The sequence below is a fragment of the Podarcis tiliguerta genome (assembly GCF_965153285.1).
Source record: "Podarcis tiliguerta genome assembly, chromosome: 1".
NCBI lineage: Eukaryota > Metazoa > Chordata > Lepidosauria > Squamata > Lacertidae > Podarcis > Podarcis tiliguerta.
The window spans coordinates 96,227,653-96,251,749 of NC_139534.1; the positions used below are offsets into that span (position 1 = coordinate 96,227,653).

General features: G+C 39.4%; 1 protein-coding gene across 16 annotated transcripts in view; it reads left to right on the top strand.

Annotated features, from left to right (window-relative positions):
• The window catches only part of MEIS2 (Meis homeobox 2), a 225,454-nt gene that overhangs the window by 120,508 nt on the left and 80,849 nt on the right, over positions 1 to 24,097 (top strand). The window lies entirely within an intron of this gene.

Consider the following 24,097-nt stretch of genomic DNA (forward strand, 5'->3'; position numbering starts at 1 on the left):
TTCACTTAAAATTCTCTCAAAATTCCAAATATGCATCAAAAGATTGGTGGACCCTAACTGTAGTCAATGAAATACAACCTAGTAGGGTGTTTTTCATCTCATTATGAATTTTATTTTCTGTCTCCAGCATGGAGCAACCATCAACTTAAAAATACCTAAGTTAGCTATGAATTTATTGCATCTGTCTTTTAAAAAGTTTGATCTCTCTTTCTGCCCTTCCCAGTTTCATCACTCCTCTAATAAATAAGTAAACTAAATGTTTATTTATTCCATGTGCTTTAGCAACGTACCTGTCTATGAACATATCGCTTTAGAATTTTTTTTCAAAAAAACTAATTAATTTAACTGCACACACTGTAGTCTGTATTAACACATTTTCTGTTATATGCTCTAATGTGTTACAGGTCCCTCCTACATCAACCTCACCATAAAGCTTTAATAGCTTCTCTCTAATCCTCACCTCATGTTTGATTTATCTGGTTTATTTGTATAAAGATTCTCTGGTTTACAATGTGTACACAAGTCATTAAAAAGGTGTTGATGTTTATCTCTCAGTTGAACTTGCCAGTTGGTTTCACCATACTTCCCCCTTTATGGATTTATGATACAGGCAATAAGGGCAAGAGTTAGAAGAATTGTCTCAGCTGAACCACTTTCTTACACTGTGCTGAAGAAATCAGTATGGCCACTTGTATTGACATGCAAGAAATGGTGATGCCAGTGTGACTAGAATTTTTTTTGATAAATATTAATAAAGTAATAAATTGATCTTCCCTCCTTTTTCTTAATTTTCTTTTCTTTTTTAATTAAAAAGATGGACTTGGTTTTGGCATGTAACTAAAATATGCTGTACTATACATAAGTTCTCAATTCCTGATCTTCATTTATCTAAAGCTGCCATCCTAAGTATAGGAACTTAGTACTGAATAAACCTGCATATGTTTCATAAATGGAGACAAAGACAGAAATATCTAGGTTTCTCATTGGTGTCTAAGGAATAACTCAAATCGATTTTTGATTGTAATATATTGTAAATCGCTTTGGCATCCCTCATGAGAAGTGATTCATAAAGGAAATAAATATTGCTATGAGGGGGAAGAAATAGGCTGTATGCAAGATCCTTCTAACCCCTGGATCCAGCAAGTGTTAACATATATGCCAGGCTAGCTTCCTGTGTTGAGGTAATTGCCTGGGTGATGGGCCATTAAGGGAAAGAAAGGAAACAGGCTCTGTGTGAGATGGCAAATGGGTGAGGCCCCTCCCCCCAGCTCATAGTTGCCATTAATTAGAAGAATGAAGCCAGAGTTTGGAGTGGTGAGTGAAATGAAATGACCTTGAGGTAAAGCAGCAAGCTGGAGAGAGTGTTAGGGCAACATTAGAGAGCAATTTTTTATTTCTGTTTGAATGGAAGGCTGCAACTATGGGAGAAACAAGACCCCTTTGGGGTGTGAATGCTGTGAAGCCCTCCATCGTAGGCTCAGGTTGTATATATGTGTAAATAGACCATATATCATAAAGACACCTCAGTCTCTACTGTGCCTCATTTCCCAAAGGAAACACCAACCCTGGGTAAGCGCCTGTAACCCCAGGTGATATCATAAGTCCTATTCAAGTGTTCAAATAACATGCAGGGGCAAGAGGTCTTACATGCCAACCCCACTCCCAGTGTCCACATTGAGCAGGAAAATGTGAAGGAGGATTCTTAGTGTGCTTGGCTGAATATTAATGCATAAAGAATCGTGCTTCGTAGATTCAACCTCGGTGCACTGATAGGGTAGAATGGCATAAACAGCCCCACCACACTTTGTGAATGTAGTCGTATGTGGAAGTACATGTGGTCTATTACTATGGAGAATAATAATCAGGGAAGAATCTGAATTGGCAAGAATGACCTTACAATGACTAAGCTGAAATCGGCTGTATTCTCACCTGGAAGTAAATCCATTGAACTCTAGTCTGCCTTGCTTCTAGTAGACATGCATAGGAATAAGTTGCATGGCTGAATTTTTGGGCACAGTTGGAGATTAAATTCCCTTTTCTGTTCATGCTATCTGTGTAGACTTACTTGGGAGTAAATCACACTCATAACTATAAGTATAGGCTCATGCTGCTTATCCACTGCTTATAGTAATTTATTCATATTAAACTAAACAAAAATATTTTGCAGTCCTGATTCTGTCTATATTTGGGACAAAATGGCACTCACTGTTGTATCCAGTAGTTGCATGAGCAGAGGACACCTTGCAGAATTGATGTTTCTCTTTCCTTCCCCATATTTCCCCCTGTGCCCCATGTAATACAACTTCATTGCTTGGGAGGGTCCCCTGACCTTCTGGAGGGGCATTTCAGGATGCTAAAGGGAAGAGGAGGAGAAGGATCAGTTGTGTGAGCTGCTTTCTGCTTACATAATCACAGCAAGTGCTGGTTCCAGCTGATATCCTGTGGTATTAGGTTGGAGCAAGAGAAGGAGATGGGGAAATTAAATCAGTTTCTTGTACATGAGTTTTGAGAAGCTCCATTTGTGTCTTGTGTAAGGACTCCCTAAGTCCAATGGTGGTGGTAGTAATTAAAGGCTTCAGGCTTCACTGGGGATGATTGGAGCCACCAGGTGGCAAGTTTTTAAGCAGTCTGAAGCCTTCCTTCATGAGCTGAAACAAGAACATTTGGAAATGTTTCTTGTGTTTGTTCCTTGTGTATTGTCACAGTTATATAGCTGTGAACTAAAGGACAGTTTGCTTCGCAGAGGCAGTTATATTGATTCACAGAGCCTGTTCCTTTGCCATTTGTTTCTACTTTTCATGATTAAAGCTTAATTCTCTATTTTTAAATACAACTTCTACTGCCTTCCAGGGGAGGCAACGTAGGGGATGCTAATTTCAGGAGGTTCAAAGGTACATGAAGAAAATGTTCCCTTCACAAATATATGAGGCACTCTGTTTTTAAAGCTAAACTGTTAAAAACAGAAAGCATTTTAGTAAAGCTTCACAAGCTTTTTATATTTTGGAATTTGTAATATTCTCGTTTAAGAAAGCTAGTTCTCAGGTCTACCATACTCGGAGTTTGTTTGATGTAAGAGCTGCACCTTTTGATTTTTAAACACAAGTGTCTCCATGGTTCTGAGGTCCTGTACAACACGTAAACTTGTTTATGGAATAATCAAGCCCACCATCATGGAAGTTAAATGGCAAAACTGAACTAAGTTGATGATATGAATTTCATCAAAACAAATGCAAACTATCCATGCAAAATATGTGTGCAGCTTCCCCCCCTAAAAATTATATTAAAATTAATCAGAAAATAGTACCAGTGAGTTTGATACAATTTTGCTTGAGATAAATATGCTTAGGACTGCAACATTAGGTGTCCAGAAATCCTAAGTACATTTATATGGAAGTAAGACCCATTGAATCAATTAGATTTACTTTTGAGTAAACAAAGCAGGGTCATGCCACATGGCTACAATTCTAACCACACTTATTAGGAACTAAATCCCTCTGGATTTACTTCCAAGGAAAGCTTAGGATAAGACTCTCAGTAGGTGGTGTAATGTTTTGTAATCTCTACTAGAAGGAACCTGCAAGCAGTCTTTTATCAGAATGAAAGGTTTATTTATTAAGGTGGTTTGCTATGTATCTAACCTCGTTCCTGGACTAAGAGCCTGCCCACATTTCTGTGTCCAACCACTTTCTCTTTTATAAGGATGGTGCCGTTAGAGTACAGTCACATGTTTCCATGGATACCTATAATCCTTGCAACTCCCCTTTTACTTAGTAAGCGAACATTCTAGCCATTTAGCATTTTAGCCCCAGGTTATTAACACTGTTCTCTGGAATTCCTTCACTCCAGAAGTGACTATACCTTTGTAGTTTCATTTCTAGATCCCTCCTCCCACTTTGCATGTTGGATTGCTTCCTGATGCTTCTGACTCTCTCCCCCCCCCCTTAGTATTTCCTCTCATCTTTCAAAATTTGTAAGAGATGAAGTCTTCATAAGATGTAGCTGCAACCTCTTTATTTAATGACAGTTTTCTGCACCCACTTGTTACCAGTATGCAATCATGATTTGTCACTTAATTTTGATATAGTGATACACATTACTTTCTTTCTTAGCTATTTTTGTTTCACTCTCTTATGCAATTTATGAGTTTGAACTTCAAAGGTTATTTGGGGGCACTGCATTGTGGTTCTTCCCTTCATGTTCCTGGTTTTTCTGTTGAGGAACAGATCTTCAGCAATTTCCATGGCTTTAATTGTGCTGCCTGTCAATGAAAGTTCAAAATATGTATCTGTGTTTGAGCCTGATGCTTTTCTCATCAGTTGTTTTTACAATTTTCATCACATTTTCCATCAAGCTATTTGACTGGGAATGTTTAGGACAAAATATTAGACCCTAGAAAACTTACTGAATCATAATAATGTAAATTGAGAGACATTATCGGAAGACTACTGGGGTTTATTTGGCTGCCTCCTTGCTCCCCGCCTCACGATTACAATTGGAACATTCATTAGGGGGATTTTTGTGATTTAATTTACTCTCCCATGGGTTTCTAATTTATTGCATACAATAGCCTCCTTGACATATAAAGCAATAACATTGCCACTTCAATCTGCTCTACATTTTCTGTAAATTTTATAATTATGGATAATTGCATCCCATTGATTATCACTTCTCTATCAGGTTTCTGATATCCCTCCTATACATTCTGTTCTGATAGTAGGCTTTGGAACTCACCCATCTTGCTTTAAGACCTCCAGCAATAGCATGTGAGCACTCACACACACTCATCTCTATCTATATTGTTCTTCTTTATGTGTCCTTTTCATGGGGATTTTGCTATTGATTCGTCCTCCACTGTTTTGGTTCACATGCCAATAACATCTATTGGACTGAGGTCTATCCTGTCCTATCTTTTAGGACACAGAACACTCAGATAACCACTAACTGTGGTTATCTCACACCCATATACTTCTACTATCAACTTTGTTCTACATGTCAATTATAAAACTGCTATGCAAACTTTTTTACTACTACTACTACAGTACTACTACTACTGTTTTAAGAACCAGCAGTTTGGTTCCATTGTAGCACAAATGGAGCCCCTCTTGTTTGCATAGCTCAGCCTTTCTCCCAAAGCTGCCCAGTGTACAGTAAATCTAAAGTTCTTTCCCACTATCTTATTCAAATACCGAAAACCCTTAGCTCTACTGGTCTCGCTTGCCCTATATATGGAACGGGTAGAATTTCTGAAGAGCCACTCCTTTAACATTGTAACCTAAATTTATCTTCCAAGACTACAGAACTATATTTACCGATGTTATAGGAACTGGTGTGCTACAAAACTACTGACACCTCTCATGAATTAACATTAATTTCCCATCTAGATTGTGACTGTTGTCCACAACTTTTTCACTAGATAGGTATGTCACACATGAAAACACATCTCTCTGTAGCAAACTCCCATTGTGACTGCATTCCCCCTCTCATCCTTGGCATGAGAGACTATAGCTCAGAGAACTAGATTCCAGCTTTCATCAGCCCTAGCCAGAGTAGCCAATGCAGGGATTATAGCAGCTGTAGACCAACAACATCTGACAGGTTACACATTCCTCACCCCTGCTATGGATGCAATACCAGAGAGGTGTATTCCTTTTTCATGAATGGTATCCTACTACATCAGCATGAACTGACTTAGCTTAAAACCCTTGTTTTCCGAAACAGACCCCTCTGTCTTTCTACTGTGTCCCCGAAGGGTTTGTCTACATACTTCTCTGCATTTCTGAGCTTTCCAAGTAAAATCTCAAAGCAATGATTCTGCTCCCTAAGAGCTCTTTGTACTGAGTACACATCTACAATAAGATGTTGCAAACTGCCATGATATCTATGGATAAAGGGCAGCATACAAATTTAAATTACAACAACATCAAGTCATACAGTTGACTCTGTGCATAGCCTCCACATCTTGCAAGGATTTGTTTGTGTACAGGCAATTCTATTTTTGCGTGCATCACTGCAACCCAGAAGCGGCTGGAAAAGGAGAGAGAATGGGATGGAGTGGGCTCTCATGTGCTCTGCCAACACGCATGAGGGTAAGGAACACAACCCCCACACAAAATGGTCATTGCCTGTATTAAATTTGCTAAATGCTGGCAGGAGACAGTGTATCCCCTGTTCTCCTCTGCCCAGAGTAACATTATCACATTAATTTCCTAGAACTCTCCATTGCTGGAGCTCTCTCACTGAAGCGGGCAGGGGTACACAAATATAAGCTTGGTTGAACAGTGAGCATCCTATTTTTCCCCTCACTGCAAATGACTTCCTCAAGTTCACTTGTAAGTACAGAGAGATCAAGGGACAAGTGGGGTCTTCACTCGAAAAGATTTTAGGCTTTGCATGCATTCCAAAACAACTCTCACAAAACCCTCAAAGGAGCTCATAATGCACCAGATTGTTTTCCTCCCCTTCTTTCTGTCCTAGGAATCCACAGAAGTAATCTTGTAGCATAGGGAAAATAGAGGTCATGGCTTTGGGTCTACTGCCCACATCAGAGACTTGACTGTTACTAGGATCCCTGGTAGGAAAATGACATTTACGCTATTTCCACCAGGAATCCATCAGACCACCACTGATGAAGGACTAATCCACCCCCTTTCCAATTATTCCAAATATCACAAAGGCATTTAAATTATTTGAAGTACCAAAGAAACCTACACAGACCATGTACCATTGGCCTGTTTGGCTTCATCAGTGCAACATCATATTTATTATCTATCCTGCCTGTACCTTCAAAGGCATCTGTGTTCAGTGTGAAGACCTTCAGTTTAGCTTAATAGTTCTGAATGGCAGATTTTCATTCCCAGCACTGCCTCCTTGTTTTAGTACGTACACTTATGTTGAAGAGTTATATCAGTTTTACTCCTCTGGACTTGGGACTATTCTTATCAGAATGCCAATGTAAAAGGCCTCCTCTGCACTGGTGGGTGGAGAGGTATCTGCTTGCCTCTATTGAACTTTCTTCTGATCTCTCTTAGACTGGTTGCATGCTTTAATAAAGTGACCACATTTGTTACATACACTACATTTCTCCATTGCTGGACACTGCTTATAGATGGCCTCCTCACAGCATTAACACATGTAATTTAACTCTTGCTTCTTCTGGTGCTGAGATTTTTGCTTACTGCATCCAAACCTATCCAGCTCTTCAGGGGTGGCAACTTGAATAAAATATTGTGGGGGCCCAGGTAAGCCCTGCCCCACATAATAGATCATGTGATGAAGTGCGCACAGACCATTTGAATGGGAATGCCCATCAACTTTGTGGGGGCCTGGCCCCCTCAAATCTTTTATTGTGGGGGCCGAAGCCCCCACAGCCTCTAGTAGTTGGCTCCTATAAGGTTCTTTGTTCAGCTGCATCTCCATCTTCTTTGTATTTTCTCCTCAGAGCATTTGCCCAGAGTGCATTTAGCATACTCAGAGAAACTTCATCTTCATTATATGAAACATTCTACATTCCCTTCCCAGTTGCAGTAGCTTTTACCATCCTAAATGCATTTTTTGAGCATAAGTTCACAGTCTTCCACAACGTTTTGGAGTCTGCCGTTTCTAGTGCAATCTGATGTTCAACTTGTGCTTTAATTACACTTTATGGTGGCGTACCCTGCCTGCTAAAATTTCACTAAAGTAATGTGGGGACAAACTAAAGCATAGAATGTGGTGCTCCTGCATTCACTTTCCCTTGAAACCACTTCTCCACAGGTGTTTTTCTTCGTGTGTGTGTGTGTGTGTGTGTGTGTAGCGGGTGTTGGAGGTTATATCTAATCTCAGAACCTACTGGGAGGAAAATGGCTTGGGAAGTGGTTTTGGCTTATGGCCAGCTAAATTCTGTTCTGTCTTTGGCCATTTATGTGTCTGATCTCTTCTCTCAGATGATGAAGCTGCATGCTTAACCTGAAATCCTATGCTCACTTACCTAGGAGTAAATCCCTTCACATAGTTCCACTGAAACCTGTCATTCTTACAGGACAGACGTTTTTCATTAAAGTGCAAAAGACTTCCCACATTTTGAAAAGAGAATTCAGACTCACCTCAGACACAGAGGGGTTATTGCTCCATACAAAACATGTGAGGTATTCTCAGTATACCTCTTCTAGCGTGCAACTTGTTAAAACAATAGCACATTTTGTAACTGATAATAAATGTTGGCAAACAGTTAGTGTACAAAAATAAAATAAAAGGATAATGCCCAAAATGCTAACTAATTCTGTTGCATTTTTACCCATCTGGAGTTTTTTTTTTTTTTTAAAAAAAAGGTGCTAGTGGAACAACTTAAAATGATGAAGGTAAGAACATCATAATCTGACTTTGCTTTTAGTTTTCTACTAGCAGGTGTAGTACCTTTGACTTTACTGAGTCTTTAAAAGTACTGAATACATAGCAGAAAGTATTTACAGAATTGGGTCCTTGGATTGTACACAAAGGCCTCTGAAAGACCAGCTTTGCTGCTCATATGTTTGGCAGGCAAATTTGATAATAATTTCTGTTCTAGAACCTTACACCATCTCAGTGAATATAAATTGATGGTGTAAAGCAAATGGGCAACTGGCAGGAATCCAAAAGTAAGTTGGAGAGAAGACAGCTTATTGTTGAGGGGGCAGCCTGGTGTTCTACAGCCTGGATGTTGTTTTTTATTCACGACAACTCTGCAGAGCTGTGGAGTTCAAGTGTGGCCTTTGAAGTGTTTTAAATAATAACAGTTTTATTTCTCCTGACACAAGCACTGAAGCTGTTTGTTACCACCTCAGAACTGTTACCCAGCAGTGTAAAAGTTACCAACAAAGCAAGCTTGGATGAAAGTCTATTATAAATACAACAGGCATAAACTTCAGGGAAACCACATTATACTGCAAAGGCCAATATGGAAGTGCAGGCCTTGGCCACTTCCTTAGAATACGGCATTTGCCAGATTAAAAATGACACTCCTGGGCACTCACCTATGGGTATTTAATGCATGAAGCAGGGCAGTGAAAATGTGGATGCTAATCTGGATGACAACATCACTCAGGTTCTTATAACATTGCATGTTCAGCATCACTTTGAAGGGTTCTGTGCAAGTACATGTGGAATACACATGCATAGGGCTTCTTCAGCAGGGCAGGAACCCTGCCTAACCAGCATTCTGTTGCCATGAAAGGAGTCCCATTCTGGGTTTGTATAGAACAGGCTTCCTCAACCTTGGCCCTCCAGATGTTTTTGGCCTACAACTCCCATGATACCTAGCTAGCAGGACCAGTGGTCAGGGATGGTGGGAATTGTAGTCTCAAAACATCTGGAGGGCCGGGGTTGAGGAAGCCTGGTATAGAATGACATCAAGCACAAGGCGTCAAGAAAATGTGTCTCACATGTGTGTTGGTGCCTAGGGGACTAGCTAGGCAGAGAGCAGGAACTACAGAAGTGCATGTAGATCACATCTGTGTGTCAAGCATGCCTTGCAGTGCTAAGGCAGGCATAGGCAAACTCGGTCCTCCAGATGTTGTGGGGCTACAATTCCCATCATCCCTGACCACTGGTCCTGTTAGCTAGGGCTCATGGGAGTTGTAGGCCAAAAACATCTGGGGGGCCGAGTATGCCTATGCCTGTGCTAAGGAATCAAACACTTTATTCTGATTAGATATTTTTGAAGAGAATTATAACATGATACAACTCAGGAACACTAGCCCAATCTAATGAACTAGGCACACAAGAATGATCCCTTGTGTGTTTTGTGTTGCAGTCTTAAAAGGAATAAAACACCAAATTGCAGATTAGAAATGAAATAGTGCTGCACACATTTATATAGCACTTTAGTTTTCAAATAACATCATGTGCATTTTCTCTGTAAACCTTAACAAACATGTAAGGCAGGTCACTAATATTATCCCAGTCTAGCAGCTAAGGGTGGAGGTGGGTGGGGGGCAAGCTGAGATTCACATATAATTGCTTATCTAAAGCCACACATGGGGCTTATGGCAGAGGTGACATTTTGAGCCAGGGGCTTTTCAGTTTTGACTTAACCTGTTAGCCACTGTAGTGCTAAATTTTTAATGTGATGGAATCATTCTCCTTAAAGTAGAGTCTTTAAAGGTCCTACTAGACTGGAGGGAGTTTGCTCCAATTATTTATTTAAAATTGACAATGCAGTATAACCTCTCTTTAGTGCCATTCTCCTCTCTGCTATTATCCAGAGCTTTCCCGCCTTTCATGAACTCTGTAGTTTCGCTTCAGAGATAGGTTATTCCATTTGCCCCTGAAATGTGTTCTGGTTTTTGGTTTGTTTTGAACTTAGAGTGCAGCTCTGGTATTGTCACTTGGCCTTCTTAGAATGCAGAGTGGACTAATGCTTCCCTTTTTTGCAACAAACAGCTCTTGCAGTTGTGGTATCATACTTGATTTATGGAGCATTTTGAGACAGAAGAGCATGAGATTCTTAGCCTCCGGATCGTGTGTTTTAGCCCCTTCTTGGGCAGAAAAATCTTGCATTGCAGGAAGTTGGACTAGATGGCCCTCATGGTCCCTTCCAACTCTACAATTCTACGATTCTATGAATCTGTTATACACTTGTGTGCCAAGGAATGGCACTCTGACCAGCTTAATGATACTGTCTGCTTACAGCAAGTAGTTCCTGGCCTGCCCCTATTCTGTGGCAGCTACAGACAGAATATTATCACATGCTTTGATTTTCTGTTTGCAAAATTTGATGATTTCTGTTATACTAATTTGCATGAAAGCTGTTTCACTTTTGTGATGGTGAGGGGGAAAGTTTGCACACATAAAACCCTCCCTGATGTATGAAACCAATCTTCTATAAACTGCATTCTGATGCAGTTTGCATTTATTATTTCAGCATTATTATTTGTTAAATTTCTATTGCACCCTTCCTGCCAATTGAGCCTAGAGCAGCACACAGCAAAGTTGCAAAAACAATACATTTAAAAATAAAATAAAGCATATTTTAAAACTTTAAGAATCTATTTAAAAGTTTAACAATGTCTGATTTTGAAAACTGTATATAGCAAATAAAGATCTATTGTTCTCAATAGTGGCTGTTGAGGATGTACACACACACACACACACATGTGCTGAGGGAATCTGAGGACAAAACAGGTGGATGATGTAAGGGCTAAAGGCCTTTTTAAGACTGAGAGGCCTGTAGGCAGAATGTTCATTTGAGCACCCCTGCTCCTCACTGTACAATATGTTTATGTCATTTCCCCCAATGCTCAGCTGCAAAAAAAGAAAAGGTAAAATATTTTATGTCTCTAAAATTCAAACACACACACAAAATTGAATTTACTTGTTTTAATGCTCCCATTTTCCACCTTAAACATATTTCCTCTGAACAAAGTTCTGTTGATTCAAATTAAATGAATTTTGTTGATATTATTTATAGGCAGTATTAACTTTCTTTTAAAGTCATGCATTTATAGAGGATGTGACTTATTCGTAGGTTGGATGGGAAATAGGATTATTATTTTTTTATTGTAAAAACTATGCTTAACTCAGGGCTCATCCACACTGGAGTTTAATATGGACTTAAAGCTGCTTGTGTGTCTGTGGTGTCCACACAATGTCTTCGTTCAAGTGGCAGCCAGCACTTTACCACCAACCCTGCTAACTGCGGATTTCCCCAATCCATGGATAATTGGATAAGGGAAGAAAATCCAATATAAAATTGCATGTTACCCAACTGTGGACACACTGAAGCACATTGTGTGGGTGAGCTTTTTTTTACATCTGTGGTGACATTTCACTAGCTGCTGTTTTCACCACACACCTCTTCTGTTTTGTTTCCATCAGCTGCAAGGAAAGGTTGTACCCTGCCTTTTCCCATTGGTTGTTCCTGAAGGCATGCTTTTGTATTTTTATTTTTAAAACAGCTCATTTGCACAGAACCTCTCTTGCACAAGACAGATGTATTAAAAATAAAAGTAAAATTTGCCTTTGCTTGTACCAAAAACATTCCCCAGATCTTAAAAGGGTTTGTTTCTATTTTTATTATGTATTTTGTGTTCTCATTTTTAATTTTTATGTGAATTGCCCTGTGATCTCTGAGTGAAGGGTGGTATGCAAATTTTAATAATAATAATAATAATAATAATAATAATAATAATAATAATACTTCATCTAGAACTGAGCTCTAGTATTCAATATGTTGCACAAACAAGCCTTCTTACTTAGTGTATTTAGGCACAAATTGATAATGGCTGATCTCTGTTCCCCAAACTTTCACTGTAATAGGCAACTCAAATAAGGACTTCTAGGAAGTGTATAACATAGATATAATGTTTGTAAACCTTGCATGTGTTATTTTCCTTTATTAATACTCTGGTGTTTATAACCAGACTAGTGCTGTATAATAATAAACAGCAGTAATAAGAGACAAATGTCAAGAACCTTATAACGTGGCCCTTTTTCTACAAATGCCAAAGGACACTTCCAAATAATATTGCTGATCCAGATTTTGCACACTTTGAAATACATAATGATGTGAGTAATCGCTAGCCCTCCCTCAATTGCTACCTCTTAATCTATTTGATGAGGTGGTGATGACTAAGATTCAGAGAAGAAAGAGTTGGATACAAATGGAATGTAACAACAGGGTTGCAATATGTATGCTCAGAATGAGGAGGATCATATGAGCCTTGTTTTTGCAATTGGCTAGGTAACCTCAGTGATAAGCAATGGACAATTGCAATCATGCACTTATTTAAATATGCAAATTAGAAGTCTTTACTAGGAGAATAGGCAGCTCTGTTACTAGCAGTGGTATTTTGTGTGGGCCAGCTGCCAGATGAATCTTTGAAAAGAGCTTTCCCTCTACTTTTTAAAAGTTTTTTTTTAACATTTTGCAGATGTTTGTACTTCACTTATGATAAGTGAATGGGTATGTGTTTGTGTTAGAAGACTCACGTAACATTGCTTGCAATTTTAGTCAAGATGTGAGCTGGTATATATTCAGCTGCAGTTGGTGATCCAAAATCTTCTTCAACTTGCAAATCAAATTCTTGCCCCATCAGCTAAAAAAAGGAGGGGGCGAGAATATTTGTTGTCAAAAGTGACGCTAACGCTCCAACTGCTACTGTGCATCACGATCATTGATATTTCTACAACTTTCCTTGTACAGTAGGGACAACCCACAGCTGAATGTTGAAGCACATGACTGGCATGCAAAAGACTCCATGTTCAATATCTGGCCGTTAAAGGATTTCAAACATCAGTTGAGGCTTAGGGAATCGCTGCCAGTCAGGGTAAGCAATAGTGGATTTGAAGGACCTGTGGTCTGACTCATCATAAGATAGTTTTTATTCATGTAACCCGTCTGTGAGGGCTTGTGAAGTGAGTCCATAGCTCATTGGTGGAGCACTTATTTTACATGTGTCAGATCTTGGCTCAGTTGCTGGCATCTGCAGTTAGAAAATCTCTGATCATACGATTGGAAAGAACCTTCTTAAGATAAATGAATGGCTGCCTCCAATTACAATAAACAGCAGTTCTATATATGCTAACCTTTGACAGGGCCTATAGGTCGAAAAGCTCTGCCTCCCTGGCAATGTCTAACTGAGAGTTGTAGGCAGCTTTCAATGGTTGTTTAGAGGCAAATAATTTATTTGGGTTTACTATCTCTGTTTAGTGATTATCAGATTTTGTGACAAATTTAGTTTCTTGATGTAGCAGTTTGGAATCATAAGTCTGAATTGGTCTATAAAATTGCATTACTAACATTTCTTTTGCACCAGATCTAATGTGCAAATGAAACATGTACTTACTTGTGGTTACCAAATGATAAATTGCAGTTTCAGCAAACAAATTAAGACATCTAATGAGAACTAGCTGTTACATTTGATCCCAAACCATGACTGAATGTGTTGAAAAGTGTTCAGAAATCTGTGGCTTCAAATATCTTGGGGCTCTTGTAGCCATTTAAAAGCCTTAGCTTCCATTTTTCTCACCCAGTTACATATTTATCTTGTTTTTGTGTTTCGTTTGAAATTATTTTTATTGATTTTTTTACATTAAAAAAAAAATATTACAAGCATAGTTGCACAGACTTACAAGTTTGGTTGCATGTTAATATAACAGTTAACAGCTGAGGCTTACCTTCATACTTGTATGTTAATCCTAGATTCTGATATAGTTGTTCTTTTTTAGTCTGTAAGTAACCTATGGTTGCTTCTCAGAAATCAGAGAGTCCTCTTGCAGAATATAACATTAATATGAATGTTTTTTTATCAAATTCAGTCAACATTTCATGAAGCATTATTCATGTTTAATGCAAAATGGAAAGCAAGCCAATAAAGAGCAAATTAAATAGAAATGTGGTCAGACAAGTAAAAGTTAAATGTGAGAAGAGTTTATAGCCTTAAAATGAGAAACAGGAAGATCACAAAATTAAAATATTCCAGTAAGCAATATGTAAAATTTAACTGAAAGTGGAAGGAAAATAATGCATTTTAGTGAAATCTTACACTAAAATCAACATCCTAAGAATATATGAAGCACCACTGGTTCTGAACCATACTGAATCAAGGCAAAGGCCAATCTAGTTCAACATCCTGAGTATAACAGCACTCTCCTCACTTGTGATTCCCAGCAGGTATTCAGGCACATACCGCCTCTGACAGTGAAGGCAGTACATGGTCATCATGGCTAGTAGTTCATGAATTTGTCTAATCCTCTTTTAAAGCCATCCTAAATTGGTGGCCATTACTACATGTTACTAGGACTAAATTCCATAGTGTAACTATGTGCTGTGCGAAGTAACAGCAAGGTTGGGGCTCCCCTCTTTTTTCTCCTTCTCTTTCTCCTCTCCTCCTCCCTGTGTCAGCTCCGGTGTTTCCTTGCCCCGGAGCACTGCTGGGCAAGCGGTCAGGTGGTCAGGCGCTCTCGCTCCCGGCTCAATTTGGGTCGTGGGGGAGTCAGGAGTTCCCCCAGTTCACACGCCGGGTGCTCCCGGTTCCCTCTCGGCAGTGGCAGCAGTCTCAGCAGCTCGGATCCAGCCTAGTAGTGCAGTTGGCTCTGGCTAGCTTCAGGAGCTGCTCACTGCCATGGCACCCGCCATTTTGCCTCACTGGAAGTCCCCATATGATGTGTCTTGTGCCATTGAACCAATCACGCAACATCCGTTCCCTAATAATAAATCTACAACACTTAAAATATAAATCCAGGGACATTAATTGAAATCTGGGGACATTCCGGGGATGGATTTTGTCCAGGGACAGATTTGTAAATCCGGGGACTGTCCCCGGGAAACATGGACGTCTGGTAACCGAGTTCCTAACCAGCTTTAAAGGCTAAAATCTGGAAGTTACCAAGACACATATCAAAGTGACTAGCTACATCCCTGCCCTTGTTGTAGATTGAGTACTTGGCTCCAAAGACTCTGGGAACATATCTCTAGAGTTCTAAGGAGATCTACCAAGAAAAAGTGTCTGTGCTGTATCTCCATTGTAGCTGCATCAGTGGTAAATCCAATCCAAAACAATATAAATGAAGATTGAGTGTTTCTGTTGAATCAGCAGTGATCCAGTGCTCCCTCTGGCTATCTATTCCTGGATGTCTATCCAAGTTCTGATTATACTGCTGCTCCTCACCACAGTGTCTGACACCTCCCAAGTAATTAACAAAGTCATAACAATAACATCTCTCTATCTTCCCAGCAGGTAGGAGCAACTGCTTGATTAGAGTTAAGATTTGTCTGTGTTCCTGTCTGTGCATAAAAGAAAGCAGAAGAGGGAAAGACATAAAACATCTTAGTTTTGTTTTTATTTGCAAATACAGTGAACTAAATTATCATTCTTTTCCCATCTGGAAACTCTTTTGGAGATAGTCCCTGTCCTGTTATATTGTTTGAATGAATTAGTTGATGCATGAGCACATGCGTGTACAACAATAGGGACTGTAGTGAGAGAAAGTTGAAGACATGGAAATACATCAGTCATTTTGCTTGCCCAACAAAAGCAGAAAAGTATTTTATAGAGGCAGTTGTGGCAACCTGTTTTTCCTACAAGAGATGCAACTGTTTTATAGCTTTTAGCACTCTTTCACAAAGTACTAGTGGAGCTAAATATTTAAAACTAGAAGTCATATATTTATGCTACAATCAACTTTTCCCCTACTGCTGTCTGTGTTTCACTTGCTCTGTAAAGAATGGCACCAATGTTTTTCAGTGGAACTAGTTTTGGAAATAGAAATCCAAAATATTTTGAATTCAAAACCTTCCTAAAAACGAACACTTAGATCCTTTTGCTTTGATCATAAACTCTTTTTTTCTGTGCTTCCCACTGAATGTTGGGCTTTCTATAACCGAATAAACCAATCCCATCTGGAATTTCATATACACACACTTTCAGGAAAATATTAGAAAAATATACACACACATACACAAACACACACACAGTTAACGCACACCTTAAAACAAACTTAAATAGGGCAACCATGCATGTGATTTGGAATTATTAGTAGTCTCGTTTACCTGAAATATTCAGGCTAAATGCAAACATTTAATTTTTTAGGCATGTAAAAACATACTGTGGTGATTACATGGTGTATACTATAGAATAGGGAGGGGGGAACCTTCCTTTATATTTTCAAAGCTAAGCAAGATTCCTTGCACACTATCCAAGTGCCTGGGACTGACAGCAAAGCCTGGTAGACAGGGCCTGTGCATTGTGAACAGGCTAAGCAGGGAGAGGCCCTCACCCCAGAAAGCCATGGTAACAGCCCAGAAGTGGCAAGACTTTTCTGTCCCACCCCCACCCCCAGTCCTTGTTTACTGTGCTCATCATTTCCTCCCCTCTTCAGATTCTAAAACACAGTAGGGAAAATGAAGAACTAAATGAGCATTGGGATAGCTACAGTGTGCTGTATGTTTGGCTGCCTTAGAAAAATCTCTGGAAACTTCAAGTAGTTCATTTTGCAGCAGCTAGAGTTTTGAACAGAGCCATTTACAGTGGCACTTCGGGTTACAAACGCTTCAGGTTACAAACTCCACTCACCCAGAAGTAGTTGCTCCAGGTTGCGAACTTTCCCCAGGATGAGAACGGAAATCGTGCAGCGGCTGCGCAGTGGCAGCAGGAGGCCCCATTAGCTGAAGTGGTACCTCAGGTTAAGAACGGTTTTGAGTTAAGAATGGGCCTCCGGAACGAATTAAGTTCGTAACCCGAGGTACCACTGTATTTGGCACATGTAGTTACTCATTTAAAAGAGCTTCGCTGGCTTCATTCATTACCATGTCCAATTCAAGGTGCTGGTGATCAGGTGTTCTGATGCCCTCAGCAGCTTAATACTGGGATATCTAAAGGACTGTCACCTCCTGTATGAGCCCGCTCATTCATTAAGATACACTAGAGAGACTGTCCTATGTGTTCTACCAACGCCTGAACTGGAGAAAGTGTTAAGTTCTTATTTATTTAATATCAGACTGGGTTACTTCCCAGGCCCAGGACAAGCGGCTGTTTATGGATTCACAGGCTAAAGCACAGCTAGGTAACCACAAGAACAAGCTAAAGCTACGGGGAAGAGTCTTAACTCCAACCCATAATAATTGGAGAAAATATTTAACTGTATAATTACCTATTACTACAGAGGGACTTGTAGCTCCACGTAGGCTGTGGAAATCTGTGTTTAAGGAGGCCTACCTGATGGTTTTCCATTATTTTGTGGCCATTTTATTTTGACAGGTGCTCGGCCTGTTAAGTTGTTGGTTTCTTTATACCCTTCTCTATTGAAATCTCTGTGTTTTTATATTATTTTATTTGTCTTGTTCCAATAATAATAATAATAATAATAATAATAATAATAATAATTTATTATTTATACCCCGCCCATCTGGCTGGGTTTCCCCAGCCACTCTGGGCGGCTTCCAAAAGAATATTAAAATACTGTGATACATCAAACATTAAAAGCTTCCCTAAACAGGGCTGCCTTCAGATGTCTTCTAAAAGTCTGGTAGTTGTTGTTCTCTTTGACATCTGGTGGGAGGGCGTTCCACAGGGAGGGCGCCACTACCGAGAAGGCCCTCTGCCTGGTTCCCTGTAACTTGGCTTCTCGCAGTGAGGGAACCGCCAGAAGGCTCTCGGTGCTGGACCTCAGTGTCCGGGTAGAGCGATGGGGGTGGAGACGCTCCTTCAGGTATACTGGACCGAGGCCGTTTAGGGCTTTAAAGGTCAGCACCAACACTTTGAATTGCGCTCAAGCCAGCTTAATAGTTTTTAAACAGAAAGGTAGCAAAACCAAAAGCAAATTGGCCTCTTTGGGTAGGTGCTGGGGTCTCAGTACCTCATCAGAGCCCACCGCTGATGTCTGCCCTACGGCCACCATTTTTTTAAAAAGCAACAACCCATCCCCAGTGCTCCAAGCATCTCAGGCAGCTTAAATTTCTCACAACACCTCTGACAGTGTATCATTCTAGGGTGCTGTGAGAAAATAGAAAGGTGGCTACACGCAGCTTACTGGCCCTTTAGGCTGCTGCTGACTGCTGCAGAGGTTCCCTGCTCCCCTGGTTTATGTTCTGCCGTAAAAGTGAATTGGTTCTATTCATCTCTATGGCAGAAAGTTGCAGAGTGGATTGGGGATGCCAGGCTGTGCTGTGCAAGAAGCTTACATCTCCATGGCTCCTCTTCCTTCTTTGCCAATACTGTGAGAATATGACGCTGCTCCCTCCTTGCTTTTGTTATTCTTCATGGTAACATCCGCAGTGTTTCTGCCTCACTGGCATCTTCCAGGACATGTTGCTGCTGTTGAGAGTGGGAGGGGATCATGGTAAGGTTACATCAGAAGCTTAGGCCAAACTTTGTGCTTTCCAAACTTAGCCGTAACAGCAGCCTTTAGAAGGACTCGTTGCTACTGGAATTAATAATGGCTTTAGAGATACACCAGTAGGCCTGGAGAACATGAGGTACCTGCCAATTGGAATATTTGGGTATTATTATTATTATTATTATTATTATTATTATTATTATTACTACTACTACAGTGGTACCTCGGGTTAAGTACTTAATTCGTTCTGGAGGTCTGTTCTTAATCTGAACCTGTTCTTAACCTGAAGCACCACTTTAGCTAATGCCGGAGCACGATTTCTGTTCTCATCCTGAAACAAAGTTCTTAACCCAAGGTACTATTTCTGGGTTAGCAGAGTCTGTAACCTGAAGCGTATGTAACATGAAGCGTCTGTAACCCGAGGTACCACTGTGTTGTTGTTGTTGTTGTTGTTGTTGTTGTTGTTGTTGTTGTTGTTGTTGTTAATTTCTACCCTGCCCATCTGGCTGGGTTTCCCCAGCTGCTCTGGGCAGCTTACTTCTTTGTGTCTGTGTGCATATGCCTCTGAAAATATATTTGTCCAATAATAAAAGAAATAGAAGAATGATTCAATCCAATTAAATAATTAACCTTAGCTGATAGTGGGTCACTTGGTCTATATGGGAGTATAGCTTGCCCTGCACCATATCTACATAGTGTGGTGCTTCTTGCCTGCTATGTATTTAGTGTGATTTGGGGAACATATAGAACTGTGATCCATGCCTTCACTTCTGTATCATTCCATACTGAGAAAGAAATCTGTCACTGTTGCTTTCCACTACTTTACTCTTTCCACTACTTTACTCTTGTATTAGTACAAGAGTATTTAGCCACCGTGTGATTGACTGGATGAGCATTGCATGGTACCCAGTAATGCACAGACTAAACTACAGTTTTAGTCAGACAATATGAAAAGTGACAACAAATTATGCCTTGTGGTCTCCTTCCAGTTTCTAAGTGCAAACATCCCAGAGTTTATTTTAAATTTGAGCCAGTTAGACATTTAGTAATATAGATCAAAGAAGAAATGAAAGCCTCCCATGTTTATTATTTCAATATGATGTCTGTTCTAATAAAGTGTAAGAAGGCATGTTATAGACTAACTAGTAGGAATTTTCTAGTTCTGTAGTTTAGTCTTAAATATATACATATATTTGTAAATTAATCTGAAACATATTGCTGTGGTCTGAACTGCTCGAAATGCTGATTGTTTTCAAATCCTTTATTTAATTTTAGAAATGTGGTGGTGGCCTGCCAGAACGCTTTCAGATAAACAGTCCACTTCATGTTTAAAAAGCCATAACATCACTGATTTAAAAAAGGGGAAACTTGCAAATATATAATGCCATGTAAGTTGAGGTTGTTGCTATATTTCTTCACTCTTAATTGAGAATAATAAGGTCCATTTGAGAGGGCTGAATTTCTATAATTTCATTGTACTGTATGTCGATCTGAAGCACAGTAGTTACCCTACTGAAAGCAGAGAGTGTCACTCGACCCAATATGGGTTTAGCTGTTTCCTTGATGATTTGCTAGTTTTAGAATTCTACCCCAAGTGTGTACCTAGTTTTAAATAGATATACTGCACCAACGTAGCGTACTATTTGTTGACTGCAACCTTCCTGCCATCATTCTTGATATGTTTAGTTCAATATTTGTTTGTGATGCTATGTCTGTGATTCTGAATAGATCTACTTATAAGGAAGTGCCATGAAAATACTTAGCCTTCCTTGTACATTTAGGACAGAGACTCCACATACCATCTTTCCATTTTAATGAAAAAGTATTGGCCCTGCTACTATTCTGCACAGAAGGCAACTGGTTCAATTTTAATAGTTGCCTAGTAAAAGAAGGATATCATATTTTAATAACATCACCAAGACAATAAGCCATTATACAAAGAACCATTTTTATACCTTATTTCTTAAGCCATATCATGTATAGGTGCTCCTTGTATTGAATATTCCTGGAAGATGCTTCCTTAGGAGAAAGCAGTCTCTTTATAACGGAAAAAGAAATAAGCTTGTAAGAAAATATAGACTGTTCTTTCCATCTTTTTGTCCAGCCCTGATTTTCAGTCAATTAAAATTTGTACTCAAGGCTTTTCAGCTTGAAACCACCCCTGTGTCTGTGATGAGCAATCCTTCTTGTTTGTGCAGTCATTCATTATCTCCATTACCAAGAGGAGAATAGAGGACAATTACATTGTTTGGACGAATCAGAGTGTTAGGAGGAGTATTTATCATGGTGGCAGAGTGCAGCACCTGACAGCAAAGGATTGATGGCCAGGAATGAGTGTGAGTGGCCAAAGCAGCCTCATATGATGCAAATTACTGACTGTGGATTCCAATTTATCCTGTTCATTTTTCTTGCCTTTGCTGAAGACTATTAGTGGTTTTTGAAGCAGTGAAAGGGTCATTACTAATGTGGGCTCAAAGCAGGAGGGGGAAGGAGGGGAAAAGCCTTCTGTAATTACACAGCCTTCAAAAAAGAAAAAGAAAAAGATTTGAGGGAATAGCCAAAAAAGTGTCAACACTTAGCAATCAGAAAAATTTATTTTCATTTCATCCTTAACCCACATTAACTCAACATTATCATTTTTCTTTGTTAATATTTGCAGAATATTAAAAGCCTTATTTCTGTATTCATTCACATCTATTTAACCCTTTTTGCAGAAAAGTAATGTTGCCTAGCTTGCCGTCAAACAGTGCGAGCATTTTAAAATGTGCTTACAAAATAGGTTTTTAAAAAGCAATTCTAGGCTGTTGTTTTTAATAATGAGACAATTGGCACCCAACAGTGGTTTACATAGGTATTGGGCTATATTTACATGATAAAAAATAATAATCTCAGTACAATTGAGAGAAAACAACTCTCCTTTTTCTTCTGGTTGTAATCTAGGAAATTATACTAATAATTAAAAACAGAATGTTGAAGTTAGGTTGGTTATATTTTGGGTAAAGTATACTTTAAATGTATTAAATGTGTGTTTAATGTAATGTCAGTTTCCAATAACACTTCTGGAAACTATTCTAAAAAGATACAGAGCAAGTGCAAAACTATAAATGAGGCAAAAGAAGAAACTACAGTAAAAGGAAAGTAAATTGCTAGATTAATGTAGCCAAATACTTCAGACAAATCATATATCCCTTTCCCTATGTAATTTAATAAGAAAATACTAATATCCCAACTTCGAATACACTTACCAACATGTAAATTTTGTGTTAATTCTGTGCTCCATTTATGAGCAAGTCAGTCATTAAAATCAATTGAGATGTGGAACAGGGATTTCTTTATGGTGGTCCCCTTTATGTTATTTTATTTGTTCAATTTATATCCTGCCCTTGATTGCACAGCATTCCAGGACAGTTTACCTAATGAAACTCCAAAAACATACAGTAGATAGCTATCTGAATCACATAAAGCAGAAACTACAATTTTCAAACTTTTAACTCCCAGATCAAACCCCCTTCAGAATCAGCTGCCCATGGAAACCTACTGGTGCAGAAATTTCAGGGATCAGAGGCAACAGTTTAAGAAGCTGAATTTCAATGGGGCTTTCTGCTTATTTCTGCTTAGGGCTTTTTATATTGTGTTTTATTTGAATGAATTTGTATTTTGTGATTTGATGTATTTTTATTTGACTAGAATCTAAGGAGTAAGGAGATGTTTATTTAATAGCTAAGTAATAAATAAAATCCAGCTGTTAATGTTACAGTTTTATGTGCCATTTCTAAAACTTATTAATCCACCAGGTAGATTTGTAGGCATACCACTGCAAACCCATAAATTATCAGCTCTGTTTGCTGTTTCACATGTGCACATGTTTGCATGCATGGAAGTGGATGCATCGGAGTCTTGGGACATCCCCACTGCCAACCTTCCACTGAATGAAAGTAGTGCCAGCTGAACTACAGCTGTACATTACTTTCAATGGGAGGACCATCTATGCTTCCCCTTGGAAGTAAAGACTGGACACATTGCACTGCACATGACTCTACTCACAGCTATGTGAGGACCAAAGAGGGAGGATAAAAGGCAGGCATAGGCAAACTCGGCCCTCCAGATGTTTTTGGCCTACAACTCACATGATCCCTAGCTAACAGGACCAGTGGTCAGGGATGATGTAAGTTGTAGTTCCAAAACATCTGGATGGCCGAGTTTGCCTATGCCTGATAAAAGGGTTCCATTGTGTACTAGACAAATGCTTTCCAGTGTGCAGAAAACTGTGAGCTCTGCACATGTTAGGGAATATTTTTTTGCCCCACATTGATTTTGCAGCACGACACAGTACACAGTACTGATCCCAGTGCAAATGTTAACTTTAGGGTTACTTTAGGGTTAGGGTATGAGTTGTTTGTTGCTTGAGTCATAGATGTGCTACACAAATGTATCAACAATGAGCATAGAGACAATCAGTATCCTCCAGGTCAATTAGTACAGTAGTCTTTAACCCTTTTAAGTCCTGGGACCCAACTTTGGCTGAAATAGGCATTTGACAGTAGTAATGCTGCAGCTGTGGTTTGCCTTAGGACATGTTCCAACCCAGTAGTGGGTTCCAACCCACGAATTGAAAGCCAATGAATTATAAAAGTAATAATACAATCCCATTATGATGGTAGAGTTTTGGGGGAGGGTTGCATAAAACGTAGGAAGAATTCTCTACTTAAGCATGATTTGGCACAAATGTTCAGATAATCAGTAGATGTAATTTCAAAGCCTTTGCTTTATTTGTGTGTGTGGCATGTTGGAAGGTGTTTAGATGGTGGAGAGTTGTGAATTAGTTATAGATGGGTTATCAGATTGGGTGCTAGTGATTGTGGGTAGTGCTAGTGAAGGAGTTTTGGCAGACAAGATAGAGAAGGTTGTGGTATCTCAGGAGTGTACAGCAAGAGGTATATGCATAAGCTAACCATGGATTCCATTACAACTCCTCTTCCTCCATCAAAACTGGTGCACATTAGCAATGTGGTTCTTGAGCATCTGCTGAGTAGAGTTTGGCCCCTACAGCCAATGATTGGATGGCAGGTTCTCCTTGTTTTTGCTCTCTATTTTTGATGTGAAGGCAAGGTTGAGCTTTCTTACACACCATGTATATGTCTCCCATTGGAAACACACATGTGGTTGAATAGGGCATACATACGTAACAGCCGATATACCGTACATATTGTAGGTCTGAATGGCATTATCAATTTCCCCTCATACAGGGTTTGGGCATTGGCAGTGCAGAATTGGGTCTACAGGATGTCTGGCAAGACAGGCATGTTTG